Here is a 21,539-nt window from a genome sequence, read left to right as displayed (position 1 = left end):
CTATGATCGCTGTATAAGCGTTAAGGCATGGCAGGTCAGTAGCCTTATTACAGCGATCAGCAGTACTGTGGTGAAAGTTCCCCAGGGGGACACAAGTTGTGTGAAAAAAAAGATTTAAAAAATGAAATTTAAAAAAATGTAATAAAAAAAAGTAAAGAAAATAATTTTTTTTAATGCTTTTTCTCATATTAGCATAAAAAAAAAGTTTAAAAAATTTAAAGCCCACCTATATGGTGTTGTCGCATCCATAACGACGCATACAATATGATGCACATGCCTTTGAGTGTGCATTGCATGGAAAAAAGGGTAAAAAAAACCGCTAAAAAACTGAGGCAAACCGCTAATTTTTAGCATTTTGCCTCCCTAAAAACGCAATAAAAGTGATTAAAAAAAACGTATGTACCCCAAAATGGCACCAATAAAAACTACAGCTCGTCTCGCAAATAATACGCCCTCACAGAGCTCCGTCCATGGATAAATAAAAAAGTTACAGGACTTTGAATGCAGCGATTTAGAACAGAAAAAAAGATTTCCAAAAAAAGGGTTTTTATGGCAGAAAAGTGGAAAAACCTAAAAAAAGTGTAAGAATTTTGGTATCGTAACCGTACCGACCAGCAGAAAAAATGGAATGTCTTATTTATGCTGCATGATTAGCGCTGTAAAAAAAAATCTATGGCAGAATTGATGCGTTTTCTCCCGCTGCTATCATTAAAAAGAAATAATAAAAGCTTTACAATATAGTCAATGTACCCAAAAGTGGCACCGACAAAAACTACAGTTCGCACGCAAAAAACAAGCCCTCATACGGCCGCGTTGACGGAAAAATAAAAAGGTTGTGACTTTTGATAAATGACTTTAAGAAAATCTGCCAAAAATCATTGCGTCCTTAAAGGGGTTGTCCGCCGCTCAAACTGATTTTTTTTCCCCCCATTAATGCCCTGTGGAGTAGAAGCATCACACACAACAGCCTTTCCCTTAAAAATCGATATTCTGCTTACCTTTTCATTCCTTTTCTTCCCTTTATAAAGTTTGCCTGAAGAATTCTTCAAAGATGGCGCCGCTGGGTAGTTCCCATGATGCACTGCTGCCTCTCTCTCCTCAGCATGCGCGCTCTCGATGACACCGGTCACATGACTGGAGGATCGGCGTCATAATGCAAATGCACGCTTCACTGCTTTGAATGGAGCCGGCAGCCGTCCGGCCCCATTCAGAGCAATGAGAGGGCAGGGAGAGCAGTGCGATCTCCTGCTAGAGCTGTGACAACTGTAGCAGTAGATTCCTTCATCTCCCCGGCATGTCCCCTCATCACTGGACACTGTGACAGCAGTGTCATATCATTGTCACAGTGTCCAGTAATGAGGGGACATGCTGAGGAGATGAAGGAATCTCCTGCTACAGTTGTCACAGCTCTAGCAGGATCGTGATCTGTAGCAGTACTTTCAACAGCAGAGAATCGCGATCCTCAGCTATTGAAAGTGAAAGTAGCACCAAGCATGACACACACATGCCCCCCTCACAGTGCCCACACACAGCGCCCCCTCCACACTGCCCCCACACACATGCACCCCACAGTGTCCCCCTCCAGTGCCCCCCCTCCCCCGCAAGCCACCAGCTGAAAGCTCCGACCAGCAGCATCCTCCTCCCCCCCCCCCCCACTGGCTGACAGCTCCGACCAGCAGCATCCTCCCCCCCCCCACTGGCTGACAGCTCCGACCAGCAGCTCCCCCACCTTCCCCCTCACCCCCATCCCGGGACTACTGACTGACAGGTCTGTCACCCCTACACCTCCCCACACCCACCCCTGACTGCTGACAGCTCGCAGCACCCCTCCCCCGTGAGAGACCGGCACTCCACTCCACTCCCCCTCCTCCACTCCCCTTACCTGTCAGCTGAAGATCCCGTGGCCGCGCGTCCCCTGCAGGTAGACCAGAGCTTCCTGAAGCAGCCGGCAGAAGAAGATCTACTGCGCATGCGCGGAGTAAAAGAAGCGCGTTCCCATGCAGAGAACACCTGGAGCTGGCCCGACAAGAAGAGGACAAGAGACTTGTCGGAACCAATGGCAACCGAGGAGCAACACAGGGGGGGGCACTCCAAAAGGTAAGTGAATAACTTCTGTTTGCCTAATTTACAATGCACAATGTATATTACAAAGTGCATTGTATTGGGCAAACAGAAGTAATGAGACATAATGTTTATGGCTGGACAACCCCTTTAAGCCCAAAACAGGCCATGTCCTTAAGGGGTTAAGCCACATAATCCTCACATACAAAAGATAACGTGAAAATAAAAGTACAATGGAAAAATAATTCTTTCTACATTTTTTTACACATTTTAGAAATGCCTGATTTCTACCAGTGAGTGAAGTCCATGAATAGTAAGGGTCTTTACCTACCCTCATTACAGTTGTGGCTAAGAGTTTAGAGGCTGACACTAATGTTGGTTTTCACAGTTTGCTGCTTCAGTGGTTTTGCATATTTTAGTCCAATATTTCTATGGCTACTGAGGCACAATAATAAACATTTAAGATGTTTTTAGACTTTTATTGACCGAATTATCAAGTTTAGGCAAAGACGCAATATTTACAATTGTGACTCTTATTTTTCAAGACTTCTGCCATTCACCCTGGCATGTTGGATATTCGATTCTGGGCCAAATCCTGACTGATAGCAAGCCATTCCTCCTAATCAGTGTCTGAAGTTTATCATAATTTCTGTGTTTTTGTTTGTCCACCCACTTTTTGAGAATTGACTACAGGTCCTCCATGGGACTGAGATCTAGGGAGTTTCCTGGCCGTGGACCCAAAATGTCAATGTTTTCTTCACTTCGTTATTACTTCTGCCTTGTAACAAATGGAAAAAGTATTGTTCATCACTAGAGATGAGCGAACGTGCTCGGCCCCGCCCCTTTTTCACCCGAATACCGCGATTTTCGAGTCCTTCCGTACTCGGGCGAAAAAATTCGGGGGGCGCCGTGGCGGCGCGGGGGGTTGCAGCGGGGAGTGGGGGGGAGAGGGAGAGAGAGAGGGCTCCCCCCTGTTCCCCGCTGCTACCCCCCGCACCGCCGCGCCTCTCCCCGCCCCCCGGGGCCCCCCGAATCTTTACGCGCGAGTACTGAAGTACTCGAAAATGGCGGTACTCGGGTGCGTAAGTACTCATTACGAGTACGTTCGCTCATCTCTATTCATCACCAAATTGCTCCTGCATGGTTTAGAGAAGTTGCTCTTGGAGGATGCTTAGATGCCATGCCTTATTTATGGCAGTGAGTGCACACCCTTGGATGACAAGGAATTACTTAGCAATTTATTGCAATTCATCTGATCCCTCTAAAATCTAGAGTTAACGCAAATTGCCAATATAAAAAGCAGTGATGGAAGGGTCAGAATTTGGTGCAAGCAGCATGCATCAATGATGCATCTATTCAATGTCCAACGCCCTACTAGAGGGGAGCTGGTCATAAAGTGGCCATTCAGTGTATGTAAATATGCAGTAAGTTCCTAAACTCCCTCTAGTGGTGCCTTTAGGAGTTGGATCCGATCTTCCGGTCAGCGGCGCTCCTCAGAGGTTCTCCCATCAGCCCCTCTGGCCACTTACAATATTAGACCTGCAAGATCTTGTGAGGGTTATGAACATGAAAACTTATATATGTATACATTTCATCCATCTTTGATATACGTTTCCGGAGGCTGTAGGCCTAAATTGTACACTCTATTCTGTGTCCTATGAAAAGCTCTGCTAAATGAAGTAGAGGTGTAATCTTAAATGTCCATCATGTCTCCAAGATCTTGTTTAGCTTTTGTTTACAAAGGTTGTGAGGAATGCTTTGATCATTGTCTGCTGTCTAGGTAGGGCATGTGATTAATATATAGAGTGTGATGATAATCAGGGTACCAGACACGATGTCTACATACAAACAAATAAAGCATTGTTTATAGAGAAGACAAAATTATGTACCAGTAAAACAGGTCGACCTCTGTAAAGCAGTTCAACCTCTGATACGCCTACTATTTTTTGTATAAGAAAGACAAAGTACACAATAAACGCAGATTGCTCTAAGACACGACCGTGATGCCTGTGTCTATTGCTTTCTCATGGTGGCCGGCATAACCAGCTCTGATTTGGAGCCCCACAGCATATTAACGTAACATGGATTTTATCCCTAACATAATTGGCGCCCGAACGCGGGGCTTGATGGAACAAGAGGACCACCTACACCTCGAACCCCCCCGGACCCAGATGGGATAAGGAGCCACTCGGAACCACGGATTGACAAAAACTGCGCAGTAAGGTAAGGTTTTATCTTGCCACAATCTATCCGTGCTTCCTGGCTGCTCCTTTCCTGTCCGAGGGGTAAGAAGTGCATGCCTCTTATAAATCTTCAAGTTTTTTAAGAATTCATATGGTGGGCTGAATATGCTGTGCGGGTGTTTAACTGTTATTGTCTTTATTTGTTACTTTGCATGGTCAGTGTACAGAATATGATACCCTATTGCCGATCTCTGGAAGGCATGGTATAAGTTATACCAGGGAAGCCTAAAATTTTCAGGGGATAAAACCCCTGATGGGATCCTCTTATAAACATAAGAGAAGTAGTAGAGACGAGGTAAAATATGCAGGGTGAGGAAGTACAGAATATGAAACCCGCTTGCCGATCTCGGGAAGGCATGGTATAAATTGTACCAGGGAAGCCTAAAATTTTCAGGGGATAAAATCCCTGATCGGAGCCTCTTATAGGTATAAGAGAAGTAGTTGAGACGGGGGGGAAATAAGCAGGGTTGGGAAGTACCGACACTTTTAGACAAGTGAAGTACTGACACTTAAAGTACTGACAAAAAAAAAAAATAGTAACTGACATGCAAATGTTTTTGTCTTTATGTGTGTGTATAAATGGAAGGACGTGTATGAGAGACTGTGTTATATGGTGTATACTGTCCGGTAACCAGAAACGAAATGAAGCAAAAATGACCAAATGCTGAGCCAGACCACAGGGGGTGGAGCTAGGTGATGTAAGGAGATGGGAGGGAAGAACAATAGGAACAGGTCTTGCTCCACCCTCCACACAGTCCAGCCTAGGTGAGAAGTGTGTCTCCATTTTAAGTGGATGTTGGTGTATATATATGTATATTGTGGTAATGTATAGAGTGAAGGTCACTCTTAGACTCCATGTTAAGTCTCTCACTTGAACAAATGGAGTGACCAAAGGAGGGGCATCTAATTTTATTCCTGAGACTAGTTGTGTGAGATAATAGCCCAGGATTACCACAGTGCATATATGTATATACAGATTCGTGGAATATGTGGAATTCAAAAATATTGAGTTGTGTTAATTTGAATATTATTGAATTTAGATATTAATATGAGATAATTGTGTACTTGAAACACCTGATAAGTACTTTAGTCAAATTAATAACAAAAGTTCTATTTAAAGTGTATCTCACTTTCAATTAACAACAGTATTTTATTTGAAGAGTGTATAAAGAAAATAATAATAAAAATAATAAGCCTCTTGGTGTATATAAACCGCCAGCCATTGTCCATACTGCTGGTAAAGAGGATAAGGTGCGGAAGACTGCACAGAAAAATAGTGAAACAAACAATTGTTTTATGTGTGTGAAAGAATAAAAGTAATAAGCCTCTTGGTGTACATAAACCGCCAGCCATTGTCCATACTGCTGGTAAAGAGGATAAGGTGTGAAAGATAGCTAAAGAAATTGGCAAATGAATATTGGTCCCCATCCCACTTATTAGGGTCCCAATCAACTACAGTATGATCCTTTTATAGTGTCTTACTCTCTTTAAAGCGTAATTTGAACTAAGTCTTGCTCCTTGCAGCAATATATTAATGGCACTGTGAACCGGATTACGCAGAGAGTAATACACTAGTTTGTTTTAAAGGAAAATTTTGATAAACTGATAGTTGAAGAATTTCTTGTGATAATCGGGCTTAGTGTGAAAATGTCGCTGTTTAAGAAAATCCGCAATAGTACGAAAATGTCGGTAGCTAAGAACAAAGAAGTGTCCGATGAATTGTTAATAATGCCAGGGTGGAATAAAGCCCCCTATAATATATTGGCCGCTGAGTGGTCACAGTGTGGTGAATATCAGTATGTGGGTAGAAATGGGCATAAGTTGTATTGTGTTTGTCATTGGGTAGCCTATTCTGAGCGAATTGTGTAAAAACCGCGGTACTAAGAGTTTTTCTTATCTATACATAATTCGCTCATTATTGGAAGTCTGGTGTACAGTAAATACAATCCCAATTTCTACTTCACATATTATCAGTCCGTATAGGAATGAATAAAACCCCCCTTAGTGAGTGTGAATTTGCAGTTTTTTGTAAGGTGGGGGCAAGTGTATTACATTCTGGGTTAATCTTAAATAGACAGCCCAGGTTAGTTACACACAATAGAAGATGGTCACAGGCAGTGGAACCTGTTATACAGCTTTGCTATCTGTCTGGACAAGTTTCTGTGTTCTATAGAAGATAAGATAAATTTCAAAGGGTGGGGAGTACTGGGCTTTAGAAGACCTACTTGTCTTTGCAAAGAAATCTGAATTAAGAATTGGTTATATTTGGCTACATAGGAAGTATGTTGTATTATATATATATATATATATATATATATATATATATATATATATATATATATATATATATACTGTTCAGTAGCTGAAAATGAAATGAGAAAAGAATTCAAAGATGTTCTCTCATTGTCGGGTTAGTTCCCTCTTCCATCTTCACCCCCTCCTTCATCTCAATTCCAACCGTCTCCTCCCCACCCTATGCCAAGTCATCCACTCCAAGGTCAAACATTGGACTGGAGGGATGGACCTGCTGGCATTGTGGACAACAGAACCCGGATTGGAGAGAGAGCTGCCCTGCTTGCGGAGCTCCTCGGTGCAAACCGGTTATGCCTATGCTCACTAGATCCAAGGCTAGTGAGTGGAAGCATGAGAAGGAGGACAAGGAGGAGATGCAGGAGTATATGTAAAACAGGGAAGGCAGCGGGAACTATAATCTAAAATTATGTGAAAAACTATTGTGGCACAGATTAGGATTAAATTAATCATAGAGAATTGAGAAGTGGTAAAATATTTTTAATTTGTCTGGAACATTGGGAAAAAGAAAAACAAAAATTTGAGAGAATCCTCCTTGTCTCTTTCTAATATCACACAAAGAGAAGGAAGAAAGTGTAAAACAATTCTATGCCCGCCTTCAACAACATTAGTCAGATCTGGGGTATAGGGGCATAGAAAAGATGGGCAAACATGTACTTAGTATGGCCTTTGTAGAAGGTCTATTGGAATCCCTAAGGTCATAGATAATAAGCCAGAGTGGAGACAGTCTGAATCTCCGGCCCTTTTTCAGACAAAAGGGCATTTATGTAACTGTCCTGCAGGCTTGGACTCCGCCTGAGGGGACTGTGCTGTTGCAATATGTTAATGACTTTCCAGCTTTGTGCTGAGGATCTGAAACATGTCAGTCTGCATCTATTTCTCTTCTAAAAAATTTTTTTTTAGCAGAAAATGGCTGCAAGGCTTAAAAAGGAAAAATTACAGCTTTGTAAACAAAAGGTTGTTGTCTAGCTCAAGAAGGCAGACATCTCACAGAACGACGCAGGGCTGCAGTTCAAGCCATTTCTGTATCTTCTTCTGCTGCCAAAGCTTCGCACCTTTTTGGGACTTGTCTCATACTGCCGTCCCTGGCCTTTCATGCGACAGCAGTATTGACGCAAAAACATGGAGGACGTCCACGGTCACTTGGGTATTACTCCATGAGATTGGATCCGGTAGCCCGAGGAGCCCCCTCCTGTGTCTGTGCGGTGGCAGCAGTACAAGCAATGGTTGACAAATCTTCTGAGTTGGTCCTGGACTACCCCCTAGTGGTTCTCACCCCTCATGACATCCAGAGTATACTCACTCAAGTACAACCTAAACACCTGTCTCTAGCTTGTCAAATAAGGTTGCAATGTGCTTTGCTCATGCCCCCCCTTTAATATTTCTTTTCAATGGTGAACCCGGCTACTCTTCTTCCAATCGAGTATCCTGTTTCAAATGGGGGAGGGGGAGGCATAGGTGATCAAATGGGGGAGGGGGATGCATAGGTGATCTATGTATTACAGATCAGCTATTTTTAAAAATTTTTGCAAATAAGAACGTGATCTATTTGGAATAGAATATCAGCATGATTGTCTAGCATTGATGCAACAAGAAAAGTTTAAGTTTTAAAGAGTTATTGAAACCCCTTGTTAATACATATTTTGAGTTGTTTTTATAGATGGTACCAGGGTGATTGATGACTCCACACCAGATATGCAGTGTTCACACAACAAGATCTCTAAAAGCAGAATGCCTCCGCATGTCTCAGTACAAGAAGCGGAACTGAAGGCCCTCACTGAGGCGTGTAGAGTGACAGAAGGTAACCATTTACACTGACTCCTGGTATGTATTCGGCATAGATCATGGTTACGGCCCAATATGGAAGGCCAGACATTTTTAAACTTCTGTAGGACAACCCATTGAGAATGGTGTAGCAGTACAGAACCTTATGAAAGCCCTACTCCTACCAGACAAAGTAGCAATCCTGAAGGTGAAAGCTCATACTAAAGCCAACAGTGCAGAAGCAAAAGGCAACGCCCTAGCAGACTTCAGCGCAGACAGCGGCCCTCAAGCCGTGGAAGAAAGAAGAAAAGAAGATACTGACCGCACAAGTCAGAGACTATGATTTGGACTTTGATAAAAATTTGAACATTGATGTACTAAAGACATTACAGTCACAAGCCAGCAAAGAAGAAAAAGATAAATGGACTAATATGGGAGCAGTAGAACAGGGTGGCGTATGGCAAACAGTCAGTAACTTGCCTACCACGATCCCTGTACCCCATGATGGCCCAGCTGATCCATGGAAAGACTCACCTATCGAAGGCAGCTATGTTACCTACGCTTGAGAGAGAAAGGGTTGCCCCCTGGGTTCTTTGTAGCTGCTACATCATTTGTCCAGTTTTGCATGAACTATGCCGTAAGCAACAGGGTAGAAGTAAATTGACCACAAAGGCACTTGCCAGGACCACTCTACCCATTTCAGGGATTGCAAATTGACGACATTCAGCTCCCACGTGTTGGGAAGTATGAATATGTGCTTGTTGTTGATGTTTTTCAGGTTGGAGGCGTACCCTGTTACAAAAGTAAATGAGCAGGTAACCGAAAAGAAGCTCATGAATAAGGTAATCTGCAGATACGGGGTACCAGAGGTAATCGAGTCAGATAGAGGTACACATTTCACAGGTGAAATAATGCAACACTTCATGTCTGCCCTGGGTAACTCCCAGGCATTTGACACCCCTTATCATCCACAAAGAGCCAGAAAACCATTGTGCATTATAATATTTCTCTTCAGGCAATGAAACCCTGCACCAGAGGAAAACGAAAATGGTATGATACCCTATTAGGGGGAATTGGTACAGGTGTAGGGGTTCTGAACTCTATAGATTTAGAGGTGATGAAGAATAAAATGGCTGGGGTGGGACAGGATGTTTCTAGATTGATAAATGTTCAGGCACAATGCATGCCTTCCTTGTTCCTCCCCCGATGTCTTGCATTAGGATATGATAAGGATGTATTAACGCTTTTTAATCTGGTTTTGCGGTTTAAAAGGATTTGTTTGTAAATATGAGTAAATTCATGAACTATACACAATGTAGCCTGCAATATGTATATATGATTCACGAGAGGGACAAAGCGGTCAGATGTGATGACAAATAATGAAAAATTGTGGAGAAATATTCTCAATAATGTAATTCCAGTAGCATCCTGGATACGGCCCGGGGCTGATGGTGTAGAATGCTCTGATGAGTATAGCACTGGGGAAATGATTTTATGATGTAAAGGACACAAGCCTGATGTGTAAGTCTGTAGGACTACCTGTGGTGTTCGGACCGCCTCTATATGCTTTACAATATTGGTTGCCCAAGTTCACAGGTATGATGATTTATAGTGAAAATAAAACCCATGGTATAGAGAACTGTGAAGAAACACTGGATGGCCTAGCATGCGGACGGAGTACAGCCGCATATGAGCCATGTTTCCAGCAGCCTTCAATCAGCATATGTGATTGGACGGTGTTACCTGCTTCTTCTATATGCTGATAGAAGTTGGCCCCCAATATGTATATGTTCTTTGTTGCCAACCGAACTGGAACCACCAGTATGTATAATCTCACCACTCCATTGTCTGGATGTATACAGAACATGTCGGTGATACATAGATTTACAGAAACTTACACATTTTTGTCAGATGCTGAAGCAACATTAAGGTACTACTGGTACCCAGATACTATCCCTATGTCAACTCTGACAGTATCCTTGGGTAGAATTGTAAGACTAATGATAGATACTGAACACCTTTAAATGCATTTGGATGTTACTAACCTCTCCCTTATGGAATTAGAAAAATGTATGGGTAGGAGATAAGCTAGTCAGCCTAGGTACTAAGATCCAGGTAGACACAGAGTATAACTGGTATGATATTTTTACTGAATGGTCACCTACTGCAGGAAAGATGATGGATTTTATGTTTCACCCTTTACTAATACTGTTTCTTTTGTTCATTCTTTTGAGTGTTTGCAATTTATGGACATTCTGTGGGATACGGAGACAAGCAAATTATCTGGAATCGCCCCCTCTACGATATCGTTAAAACAGTCATACGTAAAAGAGCAACAACAGTGGGGATCCGGCGAAGAGGATAGAAAGACCGGCAGGGGTGGCTTAGCACCCTTGATAGTACCACTACAAAGGCTCTTTTCAAGATGGACTGTTTCAAAATGGGGGACTGTGAGGGTTATGACCATGAAAACTTATATATGTATACATTTCATCCATCTTTGATATACGTTTCCGGAGGCTGTAGGCCTAAATTGTACACTCTATTCTGTGTCCTATGAAAAGCTCTGCTAAATGAAGTAGAGGTGTAATCTTAAATGTCCATCATGTCTCCAAGATCTTGTTTAGCTTTTGTTTACAAAGGTTGTGAGGAATGCTTTGATCATTGTCTGCTGTCTAGGTAGGGCATGTGATTAATATATAGAGTGTGATGATAATCAGGGTACCAGACACGATGTCTACATACAAACAAATAAAGCATTGTTTATAGAGAAGACAAAATTATGTACCAGTAAAACAGGTCGACCTCTGTAAAGCAGTTCAACCTCTGATACGCCTACTATTTTTTGTATAAGAAAGACAAAGTACACAATAAACGCAGATTGCTCTAAGACACGACCGTGATGCCTGTGTCTATTGCTTTCTCATGGTGGCCGGCATAACCAGCTCTGATTTGGAGCCCCACAGCATATTAACGTAACATGGATTTTATCCCTAACAATCTCATTCATTAGCACAAGATCTCTTGGCTCTGCCTGAAACGTCACTCTCTACAGTACTCTTATAGCAGTCGTCATCATCTTATATATGAATGATGGTGATGACTGCTGTACTACTGCTAATAAACAGCTGACACCCGCGCTGTATGAAGAGAGGTCGCCCCGCGACCTGTCTTCATACATACCCCGACGCTCCAGGACGTAAATGTACATCCTAAAGAGGGAAGGCGTTAAAGTCTGTAAAAAATGCTAGAAATTCTGCAGAACGCTCCGCAGTTAAAAACGCATCAAAATCCACATTAATGGCTCCTGCAGATGAGCGTAGGTGTACATACGCTCCCAATAGAGTGACATAATAGCGCAGTGAAGGGAGCGCTATCGCGGGCTATGGTGCGCGTATCTGCACATTTTACGGGATTTTTCTGCGCTGCCAGGCCCGTTCGCATCCCGCATCATGTTCCGCGCCCTGATTGAACCAGCTGTGCAGCCTAATTTATTGATTAACACTGGGAAATTTCCCAGTTCAGTGCGTGATTTCATGCGGACGGCTATGATGCTTTGCTTGTGCAAATGCGTACAAAAATAGAGCATGTCGCGTACATTTTTAAGCATTAAAATTTAGCGCAAAAACGCAGTATGTGTGGGAACCCCTTGAAATCAATGAATTCTATTCGCTGCGTTTTGCATAATCGCCTGTCTTCCGAAGCCCTAATTGACACAATACGTTAGTGTTGCTGCGGTACTTCTGTAATTATCACAGTCCAGAATTGCTTGCTAACAGAGAGGACGGATCTCAGGCTCCTCTCATTCACTCCTCATATATGACCCTCTCTAGCTAATGACATTAGCCTCACAAATAATAATGACATCGTTACACCAGCTCCTCCTTCTCTGCTTCCCGGTGACAGGCAGCCCACTTCCACATCACCTGACTGGCAGCGATCAGCAGCGGTTTCTGGGTGATAGTGTGCACTGCGCTTTTGGTGCTGGCAGTGTAGTGGCCCAGAATGTATACTCCTGGCCCCCTCCATAAGTGTCATGTATGTAATGTCTTTTCTAGATGCACTGTGCATTCCTGTCTTGCCTTCAGTTATGTGTATTGCACAGCTGCAGCAAAGGAGAGGTTAATGTTTGCATGAGACTGGGAGATGCCTGCAAATGTATCAATTCATGTCTTGTTACATGGTATTCTTGAGAATATAAATATGAGTGCCTGAGAGCAAAGTGTGGTTCTTCATCAGCTTCAATGGTAGTAAGAGGAGTGAGTGCCTGCCACATGGGGATATTTTCAACCCTCATATGCTAAAGTGATGGATGTCAGAAGCCAATAAAGAGTGAGGAGAAAAAGAGAGAGAGATTTAGAGCGAGTAGGAGAAGAGAAGGCCAAGATCACCGTGCAGTGACGTCACGCGTGACAAACATGTAATCCTGTTCCATCTATATTGGCCATCCCTCTCCTAGGGTTGTTCAAAAGAGGCCAAGCGATGCTCTGGCCGAGGCTGTGTGTGTCCCTCTGGGGAGGAGTCTGGCAAGTGCCACCATGACAAGTGACTGCTTTACCCTCCCAGCTCCTCAGCCTATGCCCCGAGTTCTGAGTTGCCCTATGGGATGCTGCAGCAGCGCTTAGTATTCAGAGGTGAGAGGAGCGTTATGTGTAGGCTAAACTCAGCTGCAGATTTGGAAATAATGTGGATTTCGCCGATGCAGAACATGTCCAGCATTTCTGCTATGTGTGAACATACCCTAAAAATGCCACTGAGTATACATGCCCTCCGGACTGCCATCAGTGGTCCAGCTGCTGTTGGAGTAGGGCATCTGCTGAGTTGGATGTGCGTCATGGCTGCCAGAAGTAACTATGTATAGAAATATCAGAACGATCTCTCCCATCATCTATATAAATCCATACTGTTAAGGGTTAATCTTGTTTCTGAGTAACATAACATAAGGAGCGGAACGTAGAAGTTCCTTATTTTAGTCCGGACCTTGAACCAGATAACAAACTAAGGAGATAGGTTTCGTTACTGACAGTTTGTGGTCGGATGCACCCGAACGCAGCAGATTTATTTTCTTTAAAGATACGTTGTTTTCGCAAGAATGAAATGTGCTAATATTCTGTTTTTCAAACTAGTCACCTGATTAAGTAATTCTTCAAAGTCGCACCCTGTGGGCGACGGCCTATATAAGCTGTGTGTTTCTCCTAATAAAGCAGAATTCATTTTGATTCACATGCTGTGTGTATAGTGGATTCTTATGGTTCTCCGAGTACTCGTTATAACTTTCCTTTGAATTTGGACTCAGGCAACATCCGCACTGGTCTCCGTTGACCCCCAACAGTTTACTTGGCGCCAAACGTGGGGCAGAAGCTAATTCCTTACCTGCAGCCGATACCTGACGACCCTACCTGACGACCAGCCGGACCAGAGGCCACGGGACCCCAGATCTACAAAACACCGGTGTAAGGTAAGCCCTTGACTTGCCACTCCAGCTCTGGGATCCCGACTTCAGTCCCGTGTTGACAGGAGGTGAGTCACTGCATGTTATATAGGATGCATCTGCCTGTAATTTTACGGTGTTCTTAGTAACCGTGCTAGACGGAAGAACTCACTACTTGGATATTTTCATGCCATGTTGCCTGTAGTAATTGTTGAAATCTGTACGTTGATAGTCTGTGTCATTTTAGCCATAATTTGCTTTTACTGAATCTGTTATATCACCAGAAGTTCCCTTAGAGGAGAGGTCTGGTCTCCCCTAAACCCCCCCTAAGTAGTCTAAGGGACTGCTGTAGTGAGTCCGTAAAACTATTCCAGGACCAGAGACTAGGTGCCCTTAGTATACTGTGTGATATGAGGTCCTGTATACTTAGTGACGAATAGTGGGAAATAAATTACCTTCAGGGTTGAGAAAAAAATTAAAAAAAATAATACAAATAGAGGTCTGTGGGACAAATAAAAAGAGGAAAGGGGGAGACATATGAAGACAAGCTTATAAAATATACAAACAGATGGGAAACGTACAGAGCAAGGGGTATGCCTATAGCTAGATAAATAGAAAAAGACAGAGAAAGTAAGTTAGCCGTGGGGAGAGAATGTAGTAAGTTGTTGAGAAAAGCAGGTGTTTAGAATTTTGGGAGTCTTAGACCAGCAAGTTTGGGAAGGATTCAGAGATAGTCAAAAGGTTGGATAAAAGTATGTTAGACAGATGGATTGAGGCAAGTGTAGATACGGCAGGAAGGGGTTATCAGAGAAAGGGAATCCTCTTATAGTTTGTGTTCCTCTGTGACATAAAGCAAGTTCATGCAGAATCTGTGGACAATTATGTGACAAATAACCATTATTGTTTGTCTTGTATGTCTTGATGTTATGTAATCTAATCTTTGTTGTACATCTTAGTCTTCTACAACAAAGTGTAAGAAAGTTATACCCCACTCACATCTGTGGGGGCTTTTAAGAATACAAGGGTTAAAAATGCGGAAAATGTTGCGCTGTTAGAAGCTCTTAGCATGTTTTCTTTTCTATGTGTTTAATAGAGATGAGCGAGCACCAAAATGCACGGGTGCTCGTTACTCGGGACGAAATTATCGCGATGCTCGAGGGTTCGTTTCGAGTAACGAACCCCATTGAAGTCAATGGGCGACCGGAGCATTTTTGTATTTCGCCGATGCTCGCTAAGGTTTTCATGTGTGAAAATCTGGGCAATTCAAGAAAGTGATGGGAACGACACAGCAACGGATAGGGCAGGCGAGGGGCTACATGTTGGGCTGCATCTCAAGTTCACAGGTCCCACTATTAAGCCACAATACCGGCAAGAGTGGGCCCCCCCCCCTCCCCACAACTTTTACTTCTGAAAAGCCCTCATTAGCATGGCATACCTTAGCTAAGCACCACACTACCTCCAACAAAGCACAATCACTGCCTGCATGACACTCCGCTGCCACTTCTCCTGGGTTACATGCTGCCCAACCCCCCCCCCCCCCCGCACGACAGTGTCCACAGCGTACACCAAATTGTCCCTGCCCAGCCTTCAGCTGCCCTCATGCCACGCCACCCTCATGTCTATTTATAAATGCGTCTGCCAGAGGAAAAGCAGGCACACACTGCAGAGGGTTGGCATGGCTAGGCAGCGACCCCCCCATAAAAGGGGCGGGCCGATAGTCCACAATGCTGTACAGAAGCAATGAGAAATCCAATCCTGTGCCACCTCCATCTGGAGCTGCACACGTGGGCATAGCAATGGGGAACCTATGTGCCACACACTATTCATTCTGTCAAGGTGTCTGCATGCCCCAGTCAGACCGCGTTTTTTTATAAATAGTCACAGCCAGGTCCAACTCCGCAATGGGAATTCCGTGTGCACCCACAGCATGGGTGGCTCCCTGGAACCCACCGGCGGTACATAAAAATATCCCATTGCATTGCCCATCACAGCTGAGGTAATGTCGTGCTTAATACAGGTGGGCTTTGGCCCACACTGCATGCCCCAGTCTGACTGGGGTTCTTTACAAGTGGACAGATGTAGATTAAACTCCGCGTGCACCTACAGCATGGGTGGCTCCCTGGAACCCACCGGTGGTACATAAATAAATTCCATTGCATTGCCCAGCACGGCTGAGGTAATGTCGTGCTTAATGCAGGTGGGCTTCGGCCCACACTGCATGCCCCAGTCAGACTGGGGTTCTTTACAAGTGGACAGATGTAGGTTCAACTCCGTGTGCACCTACAGCATGGGTGGCTCCCTGGAACCCACCGGCGGTACATAAATAAATCCCATTGCATTGCCCAGCACGGCTGAGGTAATGTCGTGCTTAATGCAGGTGGGCTTCGGCCCACACTGCATGCCCCAGTCTGACTGGGGTTCTTTACAAGTGGACAGATGTAGTAACAACTTCCTGTGGACCCACAGCATGGGTGGGTGCCAGGAAGCCACCGGCGGTACATAAATATATCCCATTGCAGTGCCCTACTCAGCAGAGCTAACGTCAGATACAATACAGGTGGGCTTCGGCCCACACTGCATGCCCCAGTCAGACTGGTAATATGTACCTTAACAGTAACCTCGTTGGTGGTAATGTGGTGGTGACTGCGGACCTAGTAGCGCTGTTTTATGTAGTTGGTTTTCGGAATGTGGCCAGGATTAAGTGGGCCGTGGCGGGGGGATGGTGGTGGTGCTCTCTTGTTGTGTCGTTAAAGGTGAAATTCTTGGACTGCCACCAAACGGACCAATGCAAAGGTATTTGCCAAGAATGTTTTCATTGTTGGAGGAGGAGGGGGATGTTTTGGAGGCACTATGTGTCCTCTCCACGTGTCCGTGGTTATATGCACCTTAACAGTAACAGCGTTGGTGGGAAATGGCCTCGCCGCCATCATGTCTTTCTGAAGACTCTGTTTCCACACCCCAGTGACATACCATTAGCAGCGGTATAGGCAGAGCCCAGAATTATTAACATTTCAGCGGTAGCATTAGGGACAGGCCCCACTAACATATCACTAGCAGCAGTATAGGGGGAGCGCAGTCTTAGTTCCATTTCAGTAATAGTAGCACTCAAGACAGGCCCCAGTAACATTCCCATTGCAGCACTTTAGGGAGATAACAGTCTCTTTCACATTTCAGTAGCTGCAGTATAGACAAGGCCCCAGTTACATTTATGTAGCTAAAGTGTAGGCCAACCCCACACACCTTTCTGTACCATGAGTGCAGGCGAAGAACATAGAAATTACAATGATTACACTGTAGGTGAGGGCCCCAAAAAATTGGTGTACCAACAGTACTAATGTACCTCTGAAAAAATTGGCCATGCCCAACCAAGATGGCAGGTGAAACCCATTAATCGCTTTGGTTAATGTGGCTTAAGTGGTAACTAGGCCTGGAGGCAGCCCAGTTTAACGAAAAATTGGTTCAAGTTAAAGTTTCAACGCTTTTAAGAGCATTGAAACGTATAAAAATTGTTTAGAAAAGTTATATGAGTGAGCCTTGTGGCCCTAAGAAAAATTGCCCGTTCGGCGTGATTACGTGAGGTTTCAGGAGGAGGAGCAGGAGGAGGAGGAGGAATATTATGCACAGATTGATGAAGCAGAAATGTCCCCGTTTTGGATGGTGATAGAGAATGATGCTTCCATCCGCGGGTGCAGCCTACGTATTGCTTAGGTATCGCTGCTGTCCGCTGGTGGAGAAGAGAAGTCTGGGGAAATCCAGGCTTTGTTCATCTTGATGAGTGTAAGCCTGTCGGCACTGTCGGTTGACAGGTGTGTACACTTATCTGTGATGATTCCCCCAGCCGCACTAAACACCCTCTCTGACAAGATGCTAGCCGCAGGACAAGCAAGCACCTCCAGGGCATACAGCGCGAGTTCAGGCCACGTGTCCAGCTTCGACACCCAGTAGTTGTAGGTGGCAGAGGCGTCACCGAGGACGGTCGTACGATCGGCTACGTACTCCGTCACCATCCTTTCACAGTGCTCCCGCCGACTCAGCCTTGACTGGGGAGCGGTGACACAGTCTTCGTGGGGAGCCATAAAGCTGTCCAGGGCCTTAAAGAGTGTTGCACTGCCTGTGCTGAACATGCTGCTCGATCTCCGCACCTCCCCTGCTACCTGGCCCTCGGAACTGCGCCTTCTGCCACTAGCGCTGTCGGATGGGAATTTTACCATCAGCTTGTCCGCCAGGGTCCTGTGGTATAGCAACACTCTCGAACCCCTTTCCTCTTCGGGAATGAGAGTGGAAAGGTTCTCCTTATACCGTGGGTTGAGCAGTGTGTACACCCAGTAATCCGTAGTGGCCAGAATGCGTGCAACGCGAGGGTCACGAGAAAGGCATCCTAACATGAAGTCAGCCATGTGTGCCAGGGTACCTGTACGCAACACATGGCTGTCTTCACTAGGAAGATCACTTTCAGGATCCTCCTCCTCCTCAGGCCATCACGCTGAAAGGATGACAGGCAAGCAGCATGGGTACCGTCAGCAGTGGGCCAAGCTGTCTCTTCCCCCTCCTCCTCATCCTCCTCATGCTCCTCCTCCTCCTCCTCAACGCGCTGAGATATAGACAGGAGGGTGCTCTGACTATCCAGCGACATACTGTCTTCCCCCGCCTCCGTTTCCGAGCGCAAAGCATCTGCCTTTATGCTTTGCAGGGAACTTCTCAAGAGGCATAGCAGACGAATGGTGACGCTAATGATTGCAGCATCACTGCTCACCACCTGGGTAGACTCCTCAAAGTTTCCAAGGACCTGGCAGATGTCTGCCAACCAGGCCCACTCTTCTGAAAAGAATTAAGGAGGCTGACTCCCACTGCGCCGCCCATGTTGGAGTTGGTATTCCACTATAGCTCTATGCTGCTCATAGAGCCTGGCCAACATGTGGAGCATAGAGTTCCACCATGTGGGCACGTCGCACAGCAGTCGGTGCACTGGCAGATTAAACCGATGTTGCAGGGTGCGCAGGGTGGCAGCGTCCGTGTGGGACTTGCGGAAATGTGCGCAGAGCCGGCGCACCTTTACGAGCAGGTCTGACAAGCGTGGGTAGCTTTTCAGAAAGCGCTGAACCACCAAATTAAAGACGTGGGCCAGGCATGGCACGTGCGTGAGGCTGCCGAGCTGCAGAGCCGCCACGAGGTTACGGCCGTTGTCACACACGACCATGCCCGGTTGGAGGCTCAGCGGCGCAAGCCAACGGTCGGTCTGCTCTGTTAGACCCCGCAGCAGTTCGTGGGCCGTGTGCCTCTTATCTCCTAAGCTGAGTAGTTTCAGCACGGCCTGCTGACGCTTGCCCACCGCTGTGCTGCCACGCCGCGCGACACCGACTGCTGGCGACGTCCTGCTGCTGCTGACACATCTAGATTGCGAGACAGAGGTTGCGGAGGAGGAGGAGGAGGAGGAGGGTGCTTTAGTGGAGGAAGCATACACCGCCGAACATACCACCACCGAGCTGGGGCCCGCAATTCTGGGGGTGGGTAGGACGTGAGCGGTCCCAGGCTCTGACTCGGTCCCAGCCTCCACTAAATTCACCCAATGTGCCGTCAGGGAGATGTAGTGGCCCTGCCCGCCTGTGCTTGTCCACGTGTCCGTTGTTAAGTGGACCTTGGCAGTAACCGCGTTGGTGAGGGCGCGTACAATGTTGCGGGAGACGTGGTCGTGCAGGGCTGGGATGGCACATCGGGAAAAGTAGTGGCGACTGGGAACTGAGTAGCGCGGGGCCGCCGCCGCCATCATACTTTTGAAGGACTCCGTTTCCACAACCCTATACGGCAGCATCTCAAGGCTGATAAATTTGGCTATGTGGACGGTTAACGCTTGAGCGTGCGGGTGCGTGACGGCGTACTTGCGCTTGCGCTCAAACACTTGCGCTAGCGACGGCTGGACGGTGCGGTGCGAGACATTGGTGGATGGGGCCGAGGACAGCGGAGGTGAGGGTGTGGGTGCAGGCCAGGAGACGGTAGTGCCTGTGTCCTGAGAGGGGGGTTGGATCTCAGTGGCAGGTTGGGGCACAGGGGGAGAGGCAGCGGTGCAAACCGGAGGCGGTGAACGGCTTTCGTCCCACCTTGTGGGGTGCTTGGCCATCATATGTCTGCGCATGCTGGTGGTGGTGAGGCTGTTGGTGGTGGCTCCCCGGCTGATCTTGGCGCGACAAAGGTTGCACACCACTGTTCGTCGGTCGTCAGGCGTCTCTGTGAAAAACTGCCAGACCTTAGAGCACCTCGGCCTCTGCAGGGTGGCATGGCGCGAGGGTGCGCTTTGGGAAACAGTTGGTGGATTATTCGGTCTGGCCCTGCCTCTACCCCTGGACACCGCACTGCCTCTTGCAACCTGCCCTGCTGCTGCCCTTGCCTCCCCCTCTGAAGACCTGTCCTGAGTAGGCGTTGCAAACCAGGTGGGGTCTGTCACCTCATCGTCCTGCTGCTCTTCCTCAGAATCCTCTGTGCGCTCCTCCCTCGGACTTACTGCCCTTACTTCTACCTCACCGATAGACAACTGTGTCTCATCGTCATCGTCCTCCTCACCCACTAAAAGGTCTTGAGACAGTTGCCGGAAGTCCCCAGCCTCATCCCCCGGACCCCGGGAACTTTCCAATGGTTGGGCATCAGTGACGATAAACTCCTCTGGTGGGAGAGGAACCACTGCTGCCCAATCTGAGCAGGGGCCCGAGAACAGTTCCTGGGAGTCTTCCCGCTCCTGAGCATGTGTCATTGTAGTGGAGTGAGGAGGCTAGGAGGAAGGAGGAGCAGCAGACAGAGGATTCGGATTTGCAGCACTGGACGGCGCAGAATTGTGGGTGGACGATAGCTTGCTCGAAGCACTTTCTGCCATCCACGACAGGACCTGCTCACACTGCTCATTTTCTAATAAAGGTCTCCCGCGTGGACCCATTAATTGTGCGATGAATGTGGGGACGCCAGAAACGTGCCTCTCTCCTAATCGCGCAGCAGTCGGCTGCGATACACCTGGATCAGGAGCTCGGCCTGTGCCCACACCCTCACTTGGGCCTACGCGTCCTCGGCCACGTCCACGTCCACTAGGCCTACCCCTACCCCTCAGCATGCTGTATTACCAGTGATTTCCCAGCCAGGAAATAAATTGGCGCAAGCCTGCTGTTAAACTTAGCTGGCTGCGTATGATTTTTGTTTAAGTTCTCCACCCAGCACACACGTACCCAGAACGCTGAGGACTGTCAGAGGCAGGCCAAATAGAATAGTTGCCCTTTTTTTTTAAAGGAAAGGCCCACTGCCTATATTCAATCAATAATAAATGTGTTGTGGCCCTGCAGTGTGTCACAGAACTGCAGTGTTGCACTGTTATTAACTGCAGCAGAGCGGTGATTTCCCAGCCAGGAAATAAATTGGCGCAAGCCTGCAGGCCAAATAGAATTTTTGCCCTTTTTTTTTTTAAAGGAAAGGCCCACTGCCTATATTCAATCAATAATAAATGTGTTGTGGCCCTGCTGTGTGTCACAGAACTGCAGTGTTGCACTGTTATTAACTGCAGCAGAGCGGTGATTTCCCAGCCAGGAAATAAATTGGCGCAAGCCTGCTGTTAAACTTAGCTGGCTGCATATGATTTTTGTTTAAGTTCTCCACCCAGCACACACGTACCCAGAACGCTGAGGACTGTCAGAGGCAGGCCAAATAGAATTTTTGCCCTTTTTTTTTAAAGGAAAGGCCCACTGCCTATATTCAAT

This window comes from Eleutherodactylus coqui, chromosome 9 (assembly GCF_035609145.1).
Source record: "Eleutherodactylus coqui strain aEleCoq1 chromosome 9, aEleCoq1.hap1, whole genome shotgun sequence".
NCBI lineage: Eukaryota > Metazoa > Chordata > Amphibia > Anura > Eleutherodactylidae > Eleutherodactylus > Eleutherodactylus coqui.
The sequence above is the reverse complement of the archived record's forward strand: the minus strand, read 5'-3'. Positions refer to the sequence as shown.